Raw genomic sequence first — 24,866 nt, forward strand, 5'->3', positions numbered from 1 at the left:
GAAACAATGCACAGGAAGAAACTAGAATAATGAAATTTTAGTTACATACAGAAACACCCAGGGACAAATTCCAGGAAATGCTTCTCGTTTTATTTTGAGATTACAAGAAGAAAGTTCGGTGAAGAGCAGAAAATTTATATTTTAATGCCTTGCTTGCTATAGGCCTGCATTTCAAAAGAAAGAAGTTTATAGTTGCATTTCGTGAAGAGTTTTATGTTGCATATTTCTTTCACTCTGGAGAAAAAATTAAAGAGCCAAGAATCGAGGCCGGGAAAGTATCCTATGAAGAGCAACACGGAAGAGCAGTGAAGGGAGGTATGGAGAACCTATCATCATAGAAGCCATTGAAATGACAATTTCAACCACATCTCCAATCGAAACAGCTACTATCGTTTATTAGTGCTTGGAAACCGACGGTCTATGCTGATGAACAACTAAATATTTTGAATAACACCATTTTCATTTTCAGACACACGAATGCTAATCGACTTCCAAAAATATGTAGCCTATACGGAGAGGCCCTCACCAGAAGTCTGTAGTTAGTTGCCTTGACAATTACCGCTCCAAAGTCGGTCGATACCGTGGAATTTTTGTTGTTTTAACGTTTCATAATGATGAGTCATAATGTTCAAAATCATTTTTTCGAAATTCCGCTGGGAGCATATAAATTTATGTTCGAGAAACATTTTTCCAGGAACTCCCAGACACAGTTTTTAACCTCCAGTTTACTATTGTTGCATAAGCTTCGAATCCTGTATCAAGTAAACTTTATGGATATCTCTTTTGAGCAGAAAGTATTGTTTTCTTTAGTTTATTAAAGGAAAGAAAAATCTGTTGTTTATGATTGTTGTTATTTATGATTTATTTCCGATCGTTCCTGCAATCTTTGGGATACATTTATTCTCTACCTTTCCATTTATGTATTTGGTCAATATCAACTGACGATTGTTGTTATGCTTGTCCAAAAAGAATTGCAATTTGTCACAGAGATCTTTATTCTCTCCTCAGTTGCATAAACTGTAATAATAGTCAAGTTTCGTTTCTCCTTTCTGTCTGTTCCAATTAAAATCCTATAATTTACATAACCATACTCCATCATTCTCTTTTACCATCTCCTACGTATGTAAATTCAAATCCGTTTGCTCTCTCCCATTTTTTTGTTCCACTACAGAACATCAGATATTGGCGTACGTCCTTGTTCTAGAGTTTTGTTTGTTTCTGGAAGCTATATCTACTGTGGGATCTTTAAAATCACTATCAATTCTTCTACTTTGTTCGGTATTCCTCTGAAATTACATGTTGTTTTCTTAATTGTATTAGAGTCCTTTCATTATTACCTTTTTCTGTTGATGGATACATCATCAGTACGTCTGTCCATGATGTGAGGCTGTTTTGGGTGCTAGTTGTAATTGGAAATATTCACCCAGCCGTCTTACAAGGGATGCATAAGTATAGTTGGACAGATGAACATTCCAGACGCGGGCAATGCAACGCCTGCTATTTCCGACTAAATGTACTTTAGCCGTGGATTTTCCGGCCGGTTTAATAATAAGAACATCACGTCACATTTTATCCGGGCTTAGAACTAGCAATGCACATAGTACATACCGTAGGCACGTTTAAACCATTTTTAAATCTTTATTTAATTTACCCTTTTTTGTTTCTGCAACATTACTGCAGCAAGTGATTGAGCTTTTGATGTCCTTTTATAAATTTTAATTTCTCCTTAAATTTTTGTAAAGAAGACGGTGATTAAAACATCTCAAATATCCAGAGTCGATATACAGGCTGGTAAGAAACAGTCTGAAACTGTAGAATGAAGACTTTCACGACCGGGTGACATGGCTGTTGATATACTTTCCGGGATGTGAGATCGTGGTCCAAGAACTTTTCTCCTCCTTACGTTTCGTCCAGAACTGGGCTGGACTTCCTCAGAGGCGCTGCTCCGCTGAGTCTTGCCGACTGACTGGTCGGGTGTCTGAGAGCGACTTATATATTGTGAGAAAGAGGGGCGTGGTTCAGGTGACACGTGATGAGCAGTGATAATCCATAGCAAAGATAAGATTGACTATCGATTACCACCTTGTCAAAGATAAAAATTGTTAGCAATTTTGTAGAGCCACTGTCCATATATCGCAAAGTTTCATAGCCTTCTCTTTCCTATTAAAATTATCGTGATGTTTATAAATTTCGATAGCTTCTCTATATAGCCGTGGATAGTAATTTAACGTTGTAGATAAAACTTCGGTATCCGAAAACTTCACTTGGTGGTTGCCTGGTTGAAGAGCATGTTCCGCTACAGCTGACTTTTCTATTTTTCCAAGTCGACAAAGACTTTTATGCTCTTTCAGTCGCGTGTTTACGCTTCTTTTGGTAGTACCAATGTAAACTTTACCACAGGTACACGGAATTTTATACACACCACATGTCGACAGGGGAGGGCGTTTATCCTTCACAGATCGTAGTACTTGACTTATTTTCTTTGTTGGTTTAAAGATCGGTTTTATGTCATATTTTCGTAAGATCTTACCGATCCGATCTGTTACTTTTTTAATAAAAGGGAGAACTACTGTATTTTTCTGTCCTTGTGGTTCATTCTTATCTTTTGGGTCCAAGGAACAGAAACCCAAAAGATAAGAATGAACCACAAGGACAGAAAAATACAGTAGTTCTCCCTTTTATTAAAAAAGTAACAGATCGGATCGGTAAGATCTTACGAAAATATGACATAAAACCGATCTTTAAACCAACAAAGAAAATAAGTCAAGTACTACGATCTGTGAAGGATAAACGCCCTCCCCTGTCGACATGTGGTGTGTATAAAATTCCATGTACCTGTGGTAAAGTTTACATTGGTACTACCAAAAGAAGCGTAAACACGCGACTGAAAGAGCATAAAAGTCTTTGTCGACTTGGAAAAATAGAAAAGTCAGCTGTAGCGGAACATGCTCTTCAACCAGGCAACCACCAAGTGAAGTTTTCGGATACCGAAGTTTTATCTACAACGTTAAATTACTATCCACGGCTATATAGAGAAGCTATCGAAATTTATAAACATCACGATAATTTTAATAGGAAAGAGAAGGCTATGAAACTTTGCGATATATGGACAGTGGCTCTACAAAATTGCTAACAATTTTTATCTTTGACAAGGTGGTAATCGATAGTCAATCTTATCTTTGCTATGGATTATCACTGCTCATCACGTGTCACCTGAACCACGCCCCCCTTTCTCACAATATATAAGTCTCTCTCAGACACCCGACCGGTCAGTCGGCAAGACTCAGAGGAGCAGCGCCTCTGAGGAAGTCCAGCCCAGTTCTGGACAAAACGTAAGGAGGAGAAAAGTTCTTGGACCACGACCTCACATCCCGGAAAGTATATCAACAGTCTGAAACTCTTGCATGTTGCAGGGAAAAATTGTGCTGAGATGTAAGCGGTAAGAAAAAATTGGATACGTTGCGCCGTATCCGAGTTAATTAGCGTTGAAGTTAGCCAATGAAGACGATTCGCGAGGAAATTCAAGCGGCCCGCCAGATACAATTAGTGTCAGTTCTTTTCAAAGTGGAGACGTCAGCGCACGAGGCTGCTAAGCTTTTGGCTCATGTTTGATCGTTACTACCGTTCCATGTCCATATTTGTAGTGCTATCTTTCTCGGTGTCAGGAAACTAAGGGAAGAATGCGTTTGGCAATATCGGTGCTGGCTGACCGCTTGAATTCGCGCTCACAACGGCCTGACTGGCTCTCTTCAGTGCTAAATAACTCAGAAACGGCACAAACGTATCGTTTTTTTAACACTTGTTTCTCAGCACAACCTCCACTGAAACACTCTTAAAAGCTTTTTGTACTGTTTCTGACCAACCTGTATATTTTTGTAATGTCTTTTAACCTTTATCAAGATTTATGAGACTTTTGAAGAGGCAAGTCGATGAAATCTTTTTTACCTTCAGATACGGTATTTACTGCCTACTGATTCAGCTTATTTAGCAGAGAGTATATGTTTGCTTGATACTGGTTTATTGAGGAATTTAGTATTCTATGCTAAAATTCAATAGCGTTCGTGTTCCTGTGCTGCTGGTTAAAAACTTCCACTTTTCATTCGGTACAACACGATACTCCATCCATTGACCATATCGTATTTGCACCGCACGATCTTTTCTCTACTGGACATTTCGTCCATTATTACCATCCACGCTTAGTCAGTACTATTTAGTGGAACATGTGCCACAGCAACAAACATGCAACAAGACACTCTGACTTCTTCTCTGTTTCTCTATTCCTTCGTTACCCTTCTTGTACTTTTTTTTCATAGACATTAGTTGAAGGAAATATTGCCACCGGAAAAGGAAGCATCGGGGAACAGTGTTTTTATAGCTTTCATTGCAGCCAGTTCAAAGTTAACTTGCATTTTCGTTGAAATGGTCTTCCATATGTAACAGAGCTAAGGTTCTGGGTCGATCCAATAGCGCCTCCTTTACACGGTCTATTGGAGTTCTCATAATTTGATACAGTGTGGCAAAACCTAAACCTTTTTCTTTTATATCACTAAATTTCTCTTTAGAAATTTGGGTAACAGGAATAGTCTTCCTTTCGCAGACACTTTTCCTGTAGTAAAGCATACGTTTTTTAATCTGCACATCTGTTTCTTCAGATGGGGAAGTGTGTCGCTGTTCAGTGATGATTCCGTTCAGAAATGTGCAAAACTGGTTGTTCGATAGCGTCAGGGTACTTCTGGCACCTATAAACGGTCGGAAACGCCACCATCGCTAAGTCCACATATAGCCGTTGGATTGCGAGTCACCTTTTAAGGCTTTTTATCATAACTGACTCATATCTAGGAACCCCGACCTCTTTTGTTATAAGAAATAAACAAAAACCGCTTGGATCACAACTTACCACAACTTGAAACGTGCTGGCAGATTAAAACTGTGTGCCGCACCGAGACTCGAACTCGGGAACTTTGCCTTTCGAGGGAAAGTGCTCTACCATCTGTACTGCAGAAGTAAGCTGTGGGGACGGGGCGTGAGTCGTGCTTGGGTAGCTCAGATGGTAGAGCACTTGCCTGCGAAAGGTCCGGCACACAGTTTTAATCTGCCAGGAAGTTTCATATCAGCGCACACTCCGCTGCAGAGTGAAAATCTCATTCTGGGTAAGGTTTTGTTACCGACTACCGGTTCAGTTTGTGCTGCAGATCATCATCAGGCCTGGTGGCGCAAAGTGCAGTTACGGTTCTCCTCCGTTAATGACGAAAGACTCCCTGCATCTGGGAGTACCCCTATCTTTCATTTATAACTGGAAATGAAGAGACAGACGTGTTAAGAACCGGCTTACCAGTACTCAAATGTTCTTGTGCTGTCTCCTATGTAGATCTACGCATTCCTGGAATGCTCCCACATACGTAAGTCGGCCACTCTCTTTCCGCGTAACCGAGCTTACTTCGTGTGCTTGTTCCATTACATCTCCATTTGCAGCGTTACGTCTAAATATTTAATCGACGAGACTTTGTCGAGCAGGACACTACTTACACTGAATTCGAACATTAAGGATTGTTGAAACTTCCTGGCAGATTAAAACTGTGTGCCGGACCGAGACTCGAACTCGGGACCTTTGACTTTCACGGGAAAGTGCTCTACCAACTGAGCTACCCAAGCACGATCAACGCCCCGTCCTCACAGCATTACTTCTGCCAGTATCTCGTCTCCCACCTTCCAAACTTTACAGAAGATCTCCTGGGAACCTTGCAGAACTAGCACTGCCGAAAGAAAGGATATTTTGGGGACATGGCTTAGCCACAGCCTGGGGGATGTTTCCAGAATGAGATTTTCACTCTGCAGCGGAGTGTGCGCTGATGTGAAACTTTCTGGCAGATCAAAACCGTGTGCCGGACCGAGACCTGAACTCGGGACCTTTGCCTTTAAGGATTGTTATTCCTAGTCCTCCACTTCAACTTACATTCTTTCCTTATTAAGAGGCATTCATCACACCATATAAAAATAGTATCCAATTCATCGTGTCCTCCTACAGTCAACCAAAGATGACAGTTTACGTGTACTAAAACGTCACCAGCAAACAGTGGCATATTACTGCTTCCCTAATAGTCAGATCGATACTATTACACATTTCTGTGACCCTCCTGAGCACACTTATCTCTCATGAACAATCACCATCCACAACAAAGTACTACGGTCCGTTACTTCAAAACCGTTCGAGTCATTCGTGTATTTGAGAACCTATCCCGTAGGCTCGGACCTTAGTTAGCAAAGTACAGTGTGGCATTATATCGAGCGGTTTCCGAAAATCTAGGAAGTCACGTTTTATGCCAGTCTTTGTTATCGAATCATGAGTAGGCCTATCATGCAGGTAACAGAATGTTGATACACTGAAGATGGAGGAGAGCAGTATTTGCACTGACAGGATCTGTGCCACGCCGTCGGGACTCGACCTCGTGCCGGAGCTTCCAGCCACAGGGGGACCGCAGGAAAGGCGGGAGGCGGTGCGTGGGGTCGGGTCAGCAGTGTGGCCTGCAGCCCGTGGCCTGCGGACAGAGCAGGTCGCGGGTCGCACCCCAGGGAAATCAGGCGAGGAGCCGCGCGCTCGCGCCGCCCACCTGCAGGCGGATTCCCGGGGACTCCCAGAGCTGACCACGACCCCCATCAGTGGCTGCCACAGTTCGCACTGTTACCTTCTGCTTACCTAACTCATTCGGTAAAGTAGCTGCTAAAAATCTGCAGACAATCGTCTCCAGACTACATTTGAAGTAGCTTACTGGTCAAATTTTTGAACATAGTGAAAACAAAAACCCCCAGATAATACACAAACGGTTTTTTCAGAATTTTCGTAGGAAATAGAAGAGTAGAAAATGGGGCATCAGATTGACCGACATGAGGTCTAGTGCTCCAAAACAAGGTTTAATAACGTGAAAGTAACCATCATAATTAAGACAAACTTAGCGACTGAGGGAAAATTTAAATGTTTCACGAACAGCTGCTGATAGCTATGCAAATGGAGTGCAAGAACTTAATATCTTGGAGGTCTAACTATTTAGTGCATTAGAACTGAATATTTAATTGCTAAAAAATATCTGAACGGAGGGAAAACTGCATTACAAAGAATTACATAATGGGTTCATGTCCGAATTTTTATACCCAAATTAAGATAGGGAAATGGACAAATAGTATATCCGAACTAACCAGTGTAAGGTCCAGCTTTCCAAAAAAAAAAAAAAAATTTCAAGCGGAAAGACAAAATCATTAGAGATATTTTTCAGTCACCTTTAGAGGGTGCTCGAAATGACGAACAGCAAAGGAGGTGCAGTTTGAGAACGTAATAATATGCGTTTTATTGGTTACTCTGTCGGTAAAATACTGAACCGCGTGAATTTCCATAGCGATAGTCTCTCAGTTCATAAAATATTTTAGCTCTTGGCTTCACGGAGCAACACTATCAAAAGGCCACACAACAGCAGTGTGCACCGTCTACATAACCCAAAACACAAATATCTTCCAGTATTGTTCAAAATTCTAAATTAAACATTGAATATAAGAAACGTTCCAAAATAGATGTTTTATTTCCCATATCGCAGTTGATAAATGTCCTGATCAGTAGTTCCAGCAAAGTTATATTGACACCTTCACTTCATCGGGTACGTGAATTACAAAGTTCCCACGTGTGGCACATCACCATCTGGCCACTAAAAACATGGAAGTAAACTCACAGAAAAGACGTGTCTCTTTTGTCAGTTTAGCTCTATGTTTTCAATGGCCAGATGGTAATGTGTCACATGTAGGGGTTTTATAATTCACGTATCTGATGATCGGAAGATGGCAATACAAATTTTATGACACTAGTAATCAAGAGATGTATCAACTGTGATCTGGAAAACAGAACTTCTACTATGAAACGCAAAACAAACTGCTATAGGCCTAGGCATGCACATTCAAAGACAGACGTATGTAAAAAGGCAGAAGATGGTGCTGCGGTCGGCAACGCCTACATAAGACAAGTGTCTGGCGCAGTTGTTAGATCGGTTACTGCTGCCACAATGGCAAGTTAAGATTTAAGTGAGTTTGAACGTGTTTTTATAGTCGGCGCACTAACTTTGGGACACATCTCCCATATAGAGATGAAGTGAAGATTTTCCCGTACGGCCACTTCACGAGTGTACTTTGACTATCAGGAATCCAGAAAAAACATCAAATCTCCGACATCGCTGCGGCCGGAAAAAGATCCTGCCAGAATAAAACCAACGACGACTGAAGAGAACCGTTCAACGTGACAGAAGTGCAACTCTTCTGCGAGTTACTGTAGATTTCAGTGCTGGGCCATCAACAAGTGTCAGCGTGCGAACCATTCAACGAAACATCATCGATATGGGCTTTCGGAGACGAAGGCCTATATGTGTGCCCTTGATGACCGCACGACACAAAACTTCTTGCCTCGCCTGGACCCGTCAACACCGAGATTTGGCTGTTGATGACTGGAAACATGCTGCCTTGTCGGACGAGTCTCGTTTCAAATTGTATCGAGCGGATGGACGTCTACGGTCATAGAGACGACCTCATGAATCCATGGTCCCTTCATGTCAGGAGGGGACTGTTCAAGCTGGTATAGGTTGTGTAAGACACTGGTGCATGTGCAGTTGGAGTTACAAGGGACCCCTGATATGTCTAGACACGAATCTGACAGGTGACACGTACGTAAGCATCCTGTCTGATCACTTTCATCCATTCATGTCCATTGTGCATTCCTACGGACTTGGACAGTTCCAGAAGGACAATGCAACCCCCCGTACGTCCAGCATTGCTACAGAGTGGTTCCAGGACCGCTCTTCTGAGTTTAAACACCTCCGCTGGCCACCAGACTCTCCAGACATGAACATTATTGAGCACATCTGGGATGACTTGCATCGTGCTGTTCAGAAGAAATCTCCACCCCCTTGTGCTCTTACGGACTTATGGACAGCAGGATTCGTGGTGTCAATTCCCTAAGGCACTACTTCAGACATGTCCATGCCACGTCCTGATGCGGCACTTCTTCGTGCTCGAAGGGACTGTACACGGTATTAGGCAAGTGTACCAGTTTCTTTGGCTTTGAAAGCTTTATTACACTGGTATAAAGATCGCTCTCCTTCTCAGAATGTCAGGTAATCACATTAAACACAGAACTTTAAACTTTCAATTGGCGCCTCCTTTGCTGTACATATTTTGAGCGTCATTCAAGGGCGCCCTGTTTCTCTACTATATTTTATTCATGACTAATAGACAAATCTTTTCACGAAACATTCAAGAAGCTTTCTAAAATTTTTTATAACTCATAAGTAAGTTACCGTAGCTTGCACAGATCATTTATGTAACGTAAAGTAGCGTTGCACTACAATTGTACGCTCTGAGGATGTTTATAAACGTACTAATCATTTGTTACACCAGTGTATCGAAGCACCAGTGAAGGAAACAGAAAGAAGAACCAAAGCAGCGTTAAAATTCAGCGTATAAAGATAGCAGTGGTTCACCATCAAAACCATTATCCCCTGTGGAAGTGAAGAAGCCTAGTCTAGTAATGATCGAATACTAATTTACAGTGAAACAACAAATAACATCAGAAATGAGACTAGTGATTAACATAATATCGTAATTTATTATGACGTGGTAGACGCACTGAGAGAATTCTCCTACCGTAGAAGCAAAATAACGTCTGATGGACGAAGCAACGAGCGCACAAAATCTTACTAACAGAGGAAACAGAGAAATTTCTCTGGTGTTTTACGACAGAAAATGTAATAATGAGTTATTCAGTTTTTTACCACAGTTATATTTGTTCCTGTGTAAATAAGTTCACAGCCCTGAAAAATCCTGTTATAGGGAATCACCAGAACCAAAGTATTGTGAACGCAAACGAAACGTTAGCGATATGATGATAAAAAGCAGACTAAAATTAATGTGGTCTAAAAGGACGAGAAATTATAAAATTTTCAGCATAATCGGCAGGGAAATGTGTATGTGAAGCAGAAGGAAAATGTTTGCCTGACATCAGCGAGTAGCTTCTGGGCTTTTAGAGCCAGCTATAAAAGTGTGACTGATATTAGGACATATATATACAAAATTAATTAACAGTCTGGTTTGTGGTATTTTCAGACAGGAGGCGCAGAGCAAATGCTGGTTGGGTGCGTCAAACCAAACTGATGACCCCAAAAAGCCAAAAATAGACTTGACTTAAGAAAATGAGATGATAATAGTGTCGATATAGACGATAACAAGTGTAGTCGAATATTAAAAGAACTATGTTATTTAAGAAATAATCACCTCGTTCCTGCAGACATCGAACTTACGGTTCTCGTAATGTACCATGCACTACAATTCTGAGCACGGATTACTTGTATGGTAGTCACTTCTTTTTGATTTTTGTATGTCATCGATGCGCACGTCAAGGAGAGAGCAAGTTACGTTACCGTTAAACAACGTTGGATCTTTTCGTGGCTCAGTCTTTGGCTCTGCGCTGTCTGATACATTCTTATTTGCAAGCAGAGGGGGGAAAGCAGGAAAGGTGGAAGGAGTACATAGAGGGTCTATACAAGGGCGATGTTCTTAAGGACAATATTATAGAAATGGAAGAAAATGTAGATGAAGATGAAATAGGAGATATGATACTGCGTGAAGAGTTTGACAGTGCACTCAAAGACCTAAGTCGAAACAAGGCCCCGGGAGTAGACAACATTCCATTATAACTACTGACAGCCTTGGGAGAGCCAGTCCTGACAAAACTCTACAATCTAGTGAGTAAGATTTCTGAGACAGGCGAAATACCCTCAGACTTCAAGAAGATTATAATAATTCCAATCCCAAAGAAAGCAGATGTTGACAGATGTGAAAATTACCGAACTATCAGTTTAATAAGTCACAGCTGCAAAATACTAACGCGAATTCTTTATAGACGAATGGAAAAACTGGTAGAAGCCAACCTCGGGGAAGATCGGTTTGGATTCCGTAGAAATGGTGGAACACGTGAGGCAACGCTGACTCTACTACTTATCTTAGAAGAATAAGGAAAGGCAATGCTACGTTTCTTGCATTTGTAGACTTAGGGAAAGCTTTTGACAATGTTGACTGGAATACTCTTTTTCAAATTCTGAAGGTGGCAGGGGTAAAATACAGGGAACGAAAGGCTATTTACAATTTGTACAGAAACCAAGTGGCAGTTATAAGAGTCGAGGGACATGAAAGGGAAGCAGTGGTTGGGAAGGAAGTGAGACAGGGTTGTAGCCTATCCCGATGTTTTTCAATCTGTATATTGAGCAAGCAGTAAAGGAAACAAAAGAAAAGTTCGGAGTAGGAATTAAAATCCATGGAGAAGAAACAAAAACTTTGAGGTTCGCCGATGAGCAGCTGAACGGAATGGACAGTGTCTTGAAAGGAGGACATAAAATGAACATCAACAGAAGCAAAACGAGGATAATGGATTGCAGTCGAATTATATCGGGTGATGCTGCAGGAATTAGATTAGGAAGTGAGACGCTTAAAGTAGTAAATGAGTTTTGCTATTTGGACAGCAAAATAACTGATGATCGTCAAAGTACCGAGGATATAAAATGTAGACTGTCAATGGCAAGGAAAGCGTTTCTGAAGAAGAGAAATTTGTCAACATCGAGTATAGATTTAAGTGTCAGGAAGTAGTTTAGGAAAGTATTTGTATGGAGTGTAGCCATTTATGGAAGTGAAACGTGGACGATAAATAGTTTAGACGAGAAGAGAACAGAAGTTTTCGAAATATGGTGCTACAGAAGAATGCTGAAGTTTAGATGAGTAGATCACATAACTAATGAGGAGGTATTGAATAGAATTGGAGACAAGAGAAATTTGTGGCTCAACTTGACTTGGAGAAGGGATCGGTTGGTGGGTCGTATTCTGAGGCATCAAGGGATCATCAATTTAGTATTGGAGGGCAGTGTGGAGGGTAAAAATCGTAGAGGGAGCCCAAGAGATGAATACACTAAACAGATTCAGAAGGATGTTGGTTGCAGTAGGTACTGGGAGATGAAGAAGCTTGCACAGGATAGAGTAGCATGGAGAACTGCATCAAACCAATCTCAGGACTGAAAATCACAACAACAACAGGTGCTGGACGTACTTAGTAGTGCTGTGTGGACCTGTGATTGTAACAGTTAAATTAAGAAAGGATAGCAAGGACGAATATGATTTATACAATGAAAGGTGAAAGGAATATAAATTTGGAATAATTAATTGCTTTTGAAAAGAATATGCTTGAGGTAAGACTGCAGCACTGCGCACCTAATTTGCCCCAATGATTACTGTCAGGTTTTTAACTTGCTCAGAGCTGAGAGAAAGACCATCCTATGTCACTGAGTCATGCATAAACATATTATATGATTACGCTGTTTGGTTTTTATAGGAGTCCTCTTTTAACAATGCACCCTTTTAAAATCATAGCTTACACTGTTAAACATAGTATTGTTCAGGCCAACGTTGTGTGTGAAGATCACGCGAAGGTTTACCCCGTCCTTTTCAATTTTAAAATAGTTGTCTTGGAATATCACTTTGTGGGAATAGGTACTCTCACAACACCACTGCTTATCATTAAGCATTACCACAGGAAATAGTTTGAATATATATTTAGAAACAGAAATCTAGCTTAGCCGCTGCCCGCTTCCTGTTTGCTGTTGTGCTTTAGAGAAATCGGCAACGTATTATCAATACGCGAGGTAAGCGGAAATTTTGATTAGGTGCACATAATTATTTTACTTCCGTTGCACAGTTCATACATAGACAAGCTACATTCAAATCAGTTACAGTTCAGTTCAAATTAGGTTCCGTTTAGCCAAAGGTTAGCGTATGAGTTAAGTTGGGTAACAGTTTGTGAGTACATAGTTCTGGTAATATGAAATTTTACAGAATGGGAGGTAAAGCTGGGCTAAATTTCAAACAGAAGCAAAATAGAATGGGGAGGTTACATTGCCACAACACGATAGGTGTATGAAGTACACACAGTGTGTATCATTCTTAGTAGCGACATGTGACACGGGTGAAAATATACGATTTTTAATAGCAAGAACCTTGAAATAAAGAAACCTTTTGCGAGATGACTGTGATTGTGTGGTTAAGTGCTACCACAGACATCAGTGGACGGTTTTCTTATAGGCATAACACATGTATTCCAGACGTAAGCCGTTCGTCTAAATACACCGATCGAGGTGACGCAGTGAATAGCAGACAGGACTTGCATTCGGGAGGACGACGGTTCAAACCCGCCTCCGGCCATACTGATTTAGGTTTTCCATTATTTCCCTAAATCGCTTCATACAAATGCCGGAATGGTTTCTTTGAAAGGGCACGGCTGATTTACCTCCCCATCCTTCCCTATCCGGTGGGACCGATGACCTTGTTGTTTTATCACCTCTCACAAACCATCCATCCAAAAAAATTCGTCTGGATCCCCTTCGGTTAGTACCGTCATTTCTCCCATACCCCACCCAAGTAAGAATTCAGCACTGCTTCACAGCACGTGACACGTTATAATTTACTGTAGACTCGTACCTCTCAGAGAAGGAGTTCCAGGATGCGGGATTTCACTCGGCGATGCACTGCGATATGAATTCTTTCAAATCCGTAGGCTAGATTAAGCAGTGTGTAAGCCTAGGGACCGATGACCTCAGCAGTTAGGTCCCATAGAAACTTACCACAAATTTCCAAAAAAATTGCTCCAGTTCGTTTACCATAACAACAAGAGTGCTGTAAACTTCACTTCTGAGATGATCCCAGACTGCCAGTTTCAGAAGATTGAGGTCGGGTTGTCTACGATATTCAAGATGCAGGCCATGCTCGACCTGTCCATCTTGGACCAAACTTTCACATTAGACGTCGTCTAAATCAGCAGCAAAGTGTGCCGTTGTCCCAACATGCATCTAATTAATTGCTCAACCATGAGCCAAGGACGAAATTTGAGCCCAGTCAGAAGGCAAATTAATCCAAAAGCTTTATTTCAAATTCATTTGCATTACTTTGGGCCGAATATTATGCTGAAGTCCCCCGCGGCTCGTATGTACACATATTTAATTATTTCGGAAACGGATCGTTCCAGCACACATTTTCCTGGAGAGGTATTCGTTCTATTATTTAGTTTCTTCATTTGTAACAGTTTTAGTTTTTAACTATGATACACCTTGTGCATCAATGGACTCAGTTTAACCCCACATACACACATTAACAATTTTTATAGGTACAAATACTACAACAGTGGATTAAATTATTTAACAAAGTAACACGCCTTTACAGAATGGAATAACAATCATGACATATCAACTTCACGCATTTTCGTCATTTGAAGTGTAATATAAAGTCGTGACCACAAAAATACTTTTTTTTTGCTTATCTGGTACTGTCGTTTGTCTCGTTGTCTTCTTTTCAAAGGCTAGGATTTTGGTCTCCATATTTTTCAGCACAAAAATAAACTGTTTTTAGGATTCTCGAATTGATGCTTTACTGACTACGAACAGTTCCTTCATTCGGTCTTCCATATTCGTAAATTCTCAGATGACTCCATCACAAAGATAAATCAACTTCGACACTACTTCCACATTATAATGGTTGTCTTTGACCGGAGCCGCTACTATTCGGTCGAGTAGCTCCTCAATTGGTATCACGAGGCTGAGTGCACCCAAAAAAATGGCAACAGCATCACATTTGAGATCACTGGTCTGCGCTACCTCAGAAGACCATCGTGGGCGAGTATGGTGGCGACTTTGTATGAGGTCCCATATATGCAAAGTGTTGTATACTCACAGTACCATTACTCCTGGTATCATGGTTTGGGGAGCCATCCGTTATGACTACAGGTCACTGCAGGTAGTGATCGAGGAACTGATGGCACTACAGTTAGTCACAGACACCCCATATCCTCATGTGTAACATGTCATGAGACAGTAGTACCTCTTTGCAAAACGTTAATGCGTGCCCACGCATGGCACATGTCTCTAGGAATCATGTGGTTATGTTATGTACTCTCGTGGCCAGCAAGATCCAAAGATGTGTTTCCTATACGATGTAAATTCGCCCTACTGCCCGTATCCAGGATATACAGCACTTGTGGAACGGCTTACACCAGGAAAGGATACAACGGCTGCATGAAACCCCTCCAAAAGGAAGCATGAAATGCATCCAGGCCGGAGGGGTTCCAACGTCATACCGGTAAGTGCTTTGTAAATTTGGTTCCATTTTGCAATAATCGAAATAACATCACATCGCGTGCCACCACAGTCGGTTGTATCGTTTCGATTCGTAATGGAAGCAAAATTTAACAAAACTGAGCATACATTTTTACGGTTTACTAACCTGGAAAAAGCGTTTGAGAATGTAAAGTGGTGAGAGATGAGAGGCATTCGGATAAAAATATTAGTATTCTCTAGGGAAAGATGGACAACATACAAAAATGTACAAGAACCAAGAGAAAACAATAAAAGGGAAATGGAAAACCAAGAACTAAGTGCTCTAATTGAAAAGGGTATAAGACAGGGATAAAATCAAGCAATAGACCGAGACGTAATGACGAAGATAAAAGAAAGGATGAAAATAGGATTAAAGGTTATCATTGATAGGATTCGCTAATGACATTAGCGTCCTCAGTGAAAGTGAAGAAGAATTACAGTGCGTGATGAATGGAATAAACATTTTATTGAGTACGGAACTGACCTGAGAGTAAAGAGAAGAAAGATGAAGAATAGCAGAAATGAGATTAGCGAAAAACTTAACATCAAAACTGGGACCACGAAGCGGACAAAGGCTGCCACAATAGACTGTTGCTCATGTGACTGTGAAGAGGAAACGAAAAGGAACAATTACAGCTCAACAAAGACCAGGCAGTCCTCTTGTCCTTACGGACAGAGATCATCGAACATTTCGGAGGTTGGCAATAAAAGTCAGTGGAAGGACTCACTCGTGGGTTCCAATGCGCCACCAGCAGTCCAGACAGCGCAATGAATGTGCGTCGTTAGTTACGAATAACGGGGAACAATCTTCAAGCAGCTCCTCACAAGCCACAGATTTCCTCAGTCAGTGCTAAGCGGAACTTGAGATGGTGTAAAGAGCGGCTGCATTGGAAGGTGGTTGCCTGGAAACGAGTGTTTAGGAGATCACGCTATAGCTTGTGGCAGTCGGAAAAAGCGTTTGGGTTAGGCGAATGCCTGGAGAGTGTTATCTGCCGTCATGTGTAGTGCCAATAATAAAGAAGGGAGGAGGTGGTTTTACGATACAAGTATTGGGATATTTTCCGTGATTATTTCGCTTAAGAAAACGATAAATGTGGTAGAATCTGAACTTACTATACAGACTTCGTGCACCAGAGAAAGTTCCGTGACGATGATTGTTTGTATGGCACTCTAATCTATTCTACCATAAAGCAGATTTTCTAAGGGAATGGTTTTTAGAAACTGTCATTTCTGAATGTACTGATCTGCCCAGAGTCCCGATAAGGACCTAATGGAATGCCCTGAGGACGATTTATAAAATCAAATTTACCCCAGACACCACTGTCGCACATCACTACCGTCACTGGTTTGGACGCTTTAACTGCCATTCCTCCACAGACATGAAAGCATCTCCAGTATTTCAAGCCGTCATAAAGATGAAGGGTGGACTCAGCCCTTATTAATGGCCACTAAGGCGTGTCCAAGTACATTTTATCAGATAGAGTAGTGAGCGGAGACGCACAAGTAAAACAGAGGACACATTCAGCTAATCCCACGAGGCTTATAGACGCAACAGACACACCGGCGATTTTCAAACCTCCATCACCGCCACCAGCACCACAACACTAACGCCTTGCACTTTGAATTAAGCTACACTTTTAAGCTGCATGTTCTCCTCTGGAATTGTTCATTGCGCGCTAAGATTTTGTTTGTCTTCATTTCTTACGATCTCTGGGTTATTATTTTATCTTCTATTAATATTGTTTATTGTGGGTTGTGTGATGCTGCCGGCCACTGTGGCCGAGCGGTTCCAGGCGCTTCAGTCCGGAAGCGCGCTGCTGCTACGGTCGCAGGTTAGAATCCTGCCTCCGGCATGGATGTTTATGATGTCCTTAGGTTAGCTAAGTTTAAGTAGTTGTAAGTCTAGGGGACTGATGACCTCAGACGTTAAGTCCCATAGTGCTTAGAGCCATTTGCACCATTTGTGTGATGCTGCTCAGTGTCAGAAGCAAGTTCGCCACCTGTTATTCAGTCTAATAGTTCGACGTGGCTGTCACGGACAGGGCATTGTTGTATGAGGATAGTCAACAGTCTTGGTTTGCACGTTACGTGCCTAGACCGTCAAAAACTGTTGATGATAATAGTTCTGTTGTTACTAACATGGTACCTACTATGATAAAGCGAAAAGAGAAGATGACTACCTTCAGTGTCGAAACGTTGAAGCCAGTGATAAAACAAAAACTTGGAGCTTATGAAAGTAATATCTCGTCACACATACCAAATCTGCGAGCTATCAAAAACATACTGGCATACAGTCATTAGGCTGTCATTATGTCATTGCTACGTCAACACAAAAGAAACTAAAAAAAATGGTTCAAATGGCTCTGAGCACTATGGGACTTAACATCTGAGGTCATCAGTCCCCTAGAACTTAGAACTACTTAAACTTAACTAACCTAAGCACATCATAAACATCCATGCCCGAGGCAGGATTCGAACCTCCGACCGTAGCGGTGGAGCGGTTCCAGATTGAAGCGCCTAGAAGCCCTCGGCCACACCGGCCGGAAAAAAGAAATTGTACGAACCCAAATTAAAATGATGTCGCCAGCAACAATAAAAAAAAAATCACCCCATCTGCAGACCGGGCACTCACCTCCGTAAGACTGGAAGAGATGTACGCAGCGCATAATGGAAGACAACATGGCACAATGAAGCTATCTTACAAAACAGCGGCGAAAGTAATGTCAGTAGAGCTTCCTGAATGTGATTACAAGGAAGATGCACAGGTTGATACAGGTGAATGTTTTGCGTGTGAGGCATATGCGTAGCAAAATTAGATTTTCTTAAGTTTTAACTATTAATATACAGGCTGTTACCACCCACTGAATCCGTATGAAGTTCATGTGGCGAACTCAGTATTAATGACACAAAAGAAATCGCTCTTAGTGCTAACTACTAACTTCGTAATTGCTCCATTACAAAGGTAGTGTACGTTATAATCACAATTCTTCGTTCTTCCAAACTGATCAGTAATTCACTGCGATTAACAAGCATCATATTTCTCATGTTAAAAATACCTAGTAAGTTAGATTAGAAAACGCAATAACAACGTGTTTATAAATCAAGCGATCCGTTTCTATCTGTGAACCCAAACCGCTTTGAGACGTGAACGCAACATCATAAGTCACATTTAACTCAAATTATTTTCTGTTGGAGATATCCGACGGAACTGCAATTGGGAGTAGATGGAAATATGCCTGAGATCACAGTCGCATAATGTGTTCGCGTAAATTGAGTACCCATAAACAATACGTCGAACATTCGGTTACGACGTTAGAAAATGCATCTTCGTAAACTTTCCGTATACCAACTTAAACATTTTCTACCACAAGTAAAACCTAAATCATTGCAGTATGATGCTCATATCATAAGTGCATATCTGAGAACATAGAACATAATATGGCCAAGCAGCTTGTAGATCCACTTTGTTAGTGTAGGGAGCAGTGTCGACTTAAGACAAAATTTAAAAGTAAAATTCTATAGACTGGTGAACTTGTTAAACAAAAGGTAGGTTATTTATTACTGTAGCAGACACTGTTGTCAGCCAGTGAAAACACGTAACATTAAAATGAGGCATACTATGAGTGGTGTGCAGACAGTTCATAACATTCTGATGGGCCCTGTCGTCACACTAGATAAAAGCGTTCAACGTGCAAGACTTACGTGGACGATACCGCAAAATGTCAATAGAACACTTCTCCCCACCATCGGTTCAAAGTACAACGAAATCAAATAGCACCCGTTCTCACCAGCAATTAAATGTGCGGCTAGTAATTGGCACGTGGTTGCAGAAGCAGTATGCTATCCCCTTCTCTTTGTTACTACAAAATACACTCCTGGAAATTGAAATAAGAACACCGTGAATTCATTGTCCCAGGAAGGGGAAACTTTATTGACACATTCCTGGGGTCAGATACATCACATGATCACACTGACAGAACCACAGGCACATAGACACAGGCAACAGAGCATGCACAATGTCGGCACTAGTACAGTGTATATCCACCTTTCGCAGCAATGCAGGCTGCTATTCTCCCATGGAGACGATCGTAGAGATGCTGGATGTAGTCCTGTGGAACGGCTTGCCATGCCATTTCCACCTGGCGCCTCAGTTGGACCAGCGTTCGTGCTGGACGTGCAGACCGCGTGAGACGACGCTTCATCCAGTCCCAAACATGCTCAATGGGGGACAGATCCGGAGATCTTGCTGGCCAGGGTAGTTGACTTACACCTTCTAGAGCACGTTGGGTGGCACGGGATACATGCGGACGTGCATTGTCCTGTTGGAACAGCAAGTTCCCTTGCCGGTCTAGGAATGGTAGAACGATGGGTTCGATGACGGTTTGGATGTACCGTGCACTATTCAGTGTCCCCTCGACGATCACCACTGGTGTACGGCCAGTGTAGGAGATCGCTCCCCTCACCATGATGGCGGGTGTTGGCCCTGTGTGCCTCGGTCGTATGCAGTCCTGATTGTGGCGCTCACCTGCACGGCGCCAAACACGCATACGACCATCATTGGCACCTAGGCAGAAGCGACTCTCATCGCTGAAGACGACACGTCTCCATTCGTCCCTCCATTCACGCCTGTCGCGACACCACTGGAGGCGGGCTGCACAATGTTGGGGCGTGAGCGGAAGACGGCCTAACGGTGTGCGGGACCGTAGCCCAGCTTCATGGAGACGGTTGCGAATGGTCCTCGCCGATACCCCAGGAGCAACAGTGTCCCTAATTTGCTGGGAAGTGGCGGTGCGGTCCCCTACGGCACTGCGTAGGATCCTACAGTCTTGGCGTGCATCCGTGCGTCGCTGCGGTCCGGTTCCAGGTCGACGGGCACGTGCACCTTCCGCCGACCACTGGCGACAACATCGATGTACTGTGGAGACCTCACGCCCCACGTGTTGAGCGATTCGGCGGTACGTCCACCCGGCCTCCCGCATGCCCACTATACGCCCTCGCTCAAAGTCCGTCAACTGCACATACGGTTCACGTCCACGCTGTCGCGGCATGCTACCAGTGTTAAAGACTGCGATGGAGCTCCGTATGCCACGCAAACTGGCTGACACTGACGGCGGCGGTGCACAAATGCTGCGCAGCTAGCGCCATTCGACGGCCAACACCGCGGTTCCTGGTGTGTCCGCTGTGCCGTGCGTGTGATCATTGCTTGTACAGCCCTCTCGCAGTGTCCGGAGCAAGTATGGTGGGTCTGACACACCGGTGTCAATGTGTTCTTTTTTCCATTTCCAGGAGTGTAGTTCAAATGGCTCTGAGCAATATGGGACTTAACTCTGTGGTCATGAGTCACCTAGAAGTCAGAACTACTTAAACCGAACTAACCTAAGGACACCACACACACCCATGCCCGAGGCAGGATTCGAACCTGCGACCGTAGCGGTCGCGCGGTTCCAGACTGTAGCGCCTAGAACTGCTCGGCCACTACGACCGGCTCTTTGTTACTACAGATGGCCCGTAATTGTACCCAATTGTACTGCAGTATGAGGCGGCTTAAGGGGCCTAGTTGTATTTTGCCACATCAGAACAAGGCATTAAAGTTCTGATATTTCCGCCTACCTGACGTCTTCCTGCTACGATGTTGACCCAGCACACAACTAGCACGTAGGTCTGGAGTATGTAGCTTTTGATGGGAAGCTCTTACAGAATTATAGTAAAACAGGTTTAAGCTTTCATCTCAGCTAAGTAATGAAGTCGATAGTATTACAGGTAGCAGCTACTTTCTATTATAAATCTTCCCTGACATAAAACAGCATATTGAATTACATAGGTACGTACCATTTTTAGGTGTATCAAGTTTCCTCCCAAAGTAACTAATCTTTCGCGTCAGTCAAAATACAATCCTTTATTACATATTACTTACACATCACAAGACACGATACAAATTCGTGAAACCATAATATAATCTGTTTTGTTCGCAGATGGCCGAACTTGACCGCATTCTTTCCAACGCCATTGCACCCGTTATAGTCGCAAGCTTTGTAAGCAGTTCCTGTGACAGGGTATTCCGTTCCTCCACCAGAGAGGTTGACACTTGCTGGATGGTCGCTGGTGCATGTGGAGGTGCTGCGATACATCTCCCCAACTCATCCCGCACGTGCTGGATGGGATTTAAATCGGAGGAACGGGCAGGCCAGTCCATTCGCCAAATAGTCTCTCTTTCAAAGAGCTACTCCTTCAGCGCTGATCCATCAGAGGCGCATTGTCGTCCTAAAAGCTGAAGTCAGATCGAATGCAACACCGAAGAGACGCACTTGAGGAAGAAGGTTTGTGTCACAGTAGCGTTGACCGATGAACGTACCGTGTTCTGAGGTTAGGAGGTCAGTACGCGCATGTAACATTATACCTTCCCTCACCATAATGCCTGGGCCAAGAAAACGATCATGTTCGACAATGTTACTGTGTGCATTACTTGCTCCCACCTCTCGCCATATGAGGGTACATACAGAATCATTACTCTCATCCGAGAAGAGCACGTGACTCCGATCCTCGCTGATCCAGTCCCTATGCTCCGGATACATGGTACGGATCTCACAACGTACTGGTCGATCCCGCCATGCAGTCACCATGCCACTGTGGAGCGCGAGATTGCGTGCCTTGCAGTCCTGTTGAGTGTTGTAATTGCATAAACTGTTTGACTTTGGTCCCACATTGTAGAGGTCGTGTACTGAAGTAGTTGATCGTGGTGAAAACCTAACCTCCTCCGGGTAACAGCGCCCACAGAACACTCCCCAGGCACTTCAAACAATGTTGTGAGGACTGCTAAAGACTTGAGCTGCACCCGTCATACTTCGTCCTTTCTTATGTTTTCCGATAACTGTACCAAGTGTGAGGACACCTAGCTGTTGTCTCCGGGACTGTTGTAATGGAAAACACCACAACAGTGATCGGTAATTTCTCTCTGACTGACAAACACCGTCTTGTCCCGTTCCTTCAGCTACCTTGCGTTGCGGAGCCAGTCCCATTTGGCGCTACGGTCACGCTAAACTCACGTCATGTGACGTCCAGCTTCCTGTGCGCTACGGAGAGACCTCTCACAACAGGCTCCTGTTTTCATTTATTTCAACCGAGTTGTGTACATGGTACAATATTTTATCTAGCTCTTCCTTAAGTATTGCGAAAATCAGTTTTCAAACTTAATGTGAGATTAAGCTCCGTAATTGTATGTTTTTGTTGTTGCAAGTAAATTGAACGTTTTAATAAAAAAATGGTTCAAATGGCTCTGAGCACTATGGGACTCAACATCGTAGGTCATAAGTCCCCTAGAACTTAGAACTACTTAAACCTAACTAACCTAAGGACACCACACACACCCATGCCCGAGGCAGGATTCGAACCTGCGACAGCAGCAGTCCCGCGGTTACGGACTGCAGCGCCAGAACCGCTAGACCACCGCGGCTGGCTGTACGTTTTAATAGATATTTCAATTCAAATTAACAAATTTCAATTCAGTTTAACAAAAGAAGAAATCGGTAATGTTTCCCGAAATTGTGCAGTGAAAGACAGAAGAAAAAAATTTCAAACAAATCTAAATGTGAAAACCGAGAAATCTGGTATCGTTTTGGTCAACCGAAACGAATACACAGTCGAGGACTGAAAAACGACAGCTGAGAAGTGAGAAATAAGAAGCGAGTAAGAAGTAACAAGAATGAGATTTTCACTCTGCAGCGGAGTGTGCGCTGATATGAAACTTCCTGGCAGATTAAAACTGTGTGCCCAACCGAGACTCGAACTCGGGACCTTTGCCTTTCGCGGGCAAGTGCTCTACCGTGCTTCGGTAGCTCAGATGGTAGAGCACTTGCCCGCGAAAGGCAAAGGTCACAACTTCGAGTCTCGGTCGGGCACACAGTTTTAATCGACCAGGAAGTTTCAAGAAGTAACAAGGTTTGAGAAGCGAGAGGAAAAAGAGATAACCGACAAATGAGTGCTCAGAACCAAGAACTCAAAACCAAGGAACGAAGTTTATTGTTCCTCACTTCCTCTCATGGTAATAAGGAACTGCAGTGAGCATCAGTTTCCCTTGTAGGCAGCATCCGCTGCTCTCTCAATTAAGATCTTTCCCTCAATCGCCGCTTATTATTGTACAAAGGTGGGTGCCAACGCTCCCTACTGTTCAGCAAGAGACGGGAGTTCCCTGTACAGCTGTAGTGAAATAAGCAAATGGGTGATATCTCAACGTAATTGTATGGCTATAATATAAACACACTTAATTAAATTTCTTTTTTTACCAAAAAGTTTATTAATTAATGTACTGACGTCATGAGCGCAAGAACATGTCTCTGGATTGAGAGTCGGTGGTTAGATTCAATTAGGTAATGGCAACAAAACATATCAGCAGAAACCATTTCAGGTTTGAGAGTGCTTCTCAACATTAGTAGCATTCCCCAGTGTGAAATTATGAAGCTTAAATCTCTTCGTTCATTTTTCAGAATACGCTCTGAAGCAAAAAGACGACGCAAAATAAAGGAATTATCCTAATGGGACGAAAATCAGTAGATGTGATTTACATATATAGAGAAGCAAATGATAACAGTTTCAGAGAAGCTGACTGGTTTACTCAAGAGAAAGATTCTTACAAATTAAGCAAGTTAATAACGCAGGTAGTTATTCGACTTGACACTGATTGATAGAGCTTTTGGATATCCTCCTGACCGATATCTACATCTCCGTGATTACTCTGCTATTCACAAAAAAGTGCCAGGCAGAGGGTTCAATGAACCACCTTCAAGCTGTCTCTCTACGCGGGAAAAACGAGCACAGAAATTTTTCTGTGCGAGCTCTCATTTCTCTTATTTTATCGTGATGATCATTTCTCCCTATGTAGGTGGGTGCCAACAGAATGTTTTCGCAATCGGGGGAGAAAACCGCTGATTGAAATTTCATGAGAAGACCCCGTCGCAACGAAAAAAGCCTTTGTTTTAATGATTGCTACTCCACGTATCATGTCCGTGACACTATCTCCCCTATTTCTTGATAGTAAAAAACGAGCTGCCCTTCTTTGTACTTTTTCGATGTCATCCGTCAGTCCCGCCTGATGCGGATCCCACACCGCACAGCAATACTCCAGAACAGGGCGGACAAGCGTAGTGTAAGCAGCTCTTTAGTAGACCTGTTGCACCTTCTAAGTGTTCTGCTAATGAATCGCAGTCTTTGGTTTGTTCTACCCACAATATTATCTATGTGATCGTTCCAATTTAGGTTATTTGTAATTCTAATCCCTAAGTATTTAGTTGAATTTACAGCCTTCAGATTTGTGTGACTTATCGCGTAATCGAAATTTAGCTGATTTCTTTTAGTACTCATGTCAATAACTTTACACTTTTCCTTATTCAGGGTCAGTTGCCACTTTTCGCTCCATACAGATATCTTATCTAAATCATTTTGCAAGTCGTTTTGATAAAAAAAAATGGGTCTGAGCACTATGGGACTTAACATGTGAGGTCATCAGTCCCATAGAACTACTTAAACCTAACTAACCTAAGGACATCACACTCATCCATGCCCGAGGCAGGATTCGAACCAGCGACGGTAGCGGTCGCGCAGTTCCAGACTGAAGCGCCTAGAACCGCTCGGCCACACCGGCCCGTTTTGATCATCTGGTGA

This window comes from Schistocerca cancellata, chromosome 5 (assembly GCF_023864275.1).
Source record: "Schistocerca cancellata isolate TAMUIC-IGC-003103 chromosome 5, iqSchCanc2.1, whole genome shotgun sequence".
Lineage (NCBI taxonomy): Eukaryota > Metazoa > Arthropoda > Insecta > Orthoptera > Acrididae > Schistocerca > Schistocerca cancellata.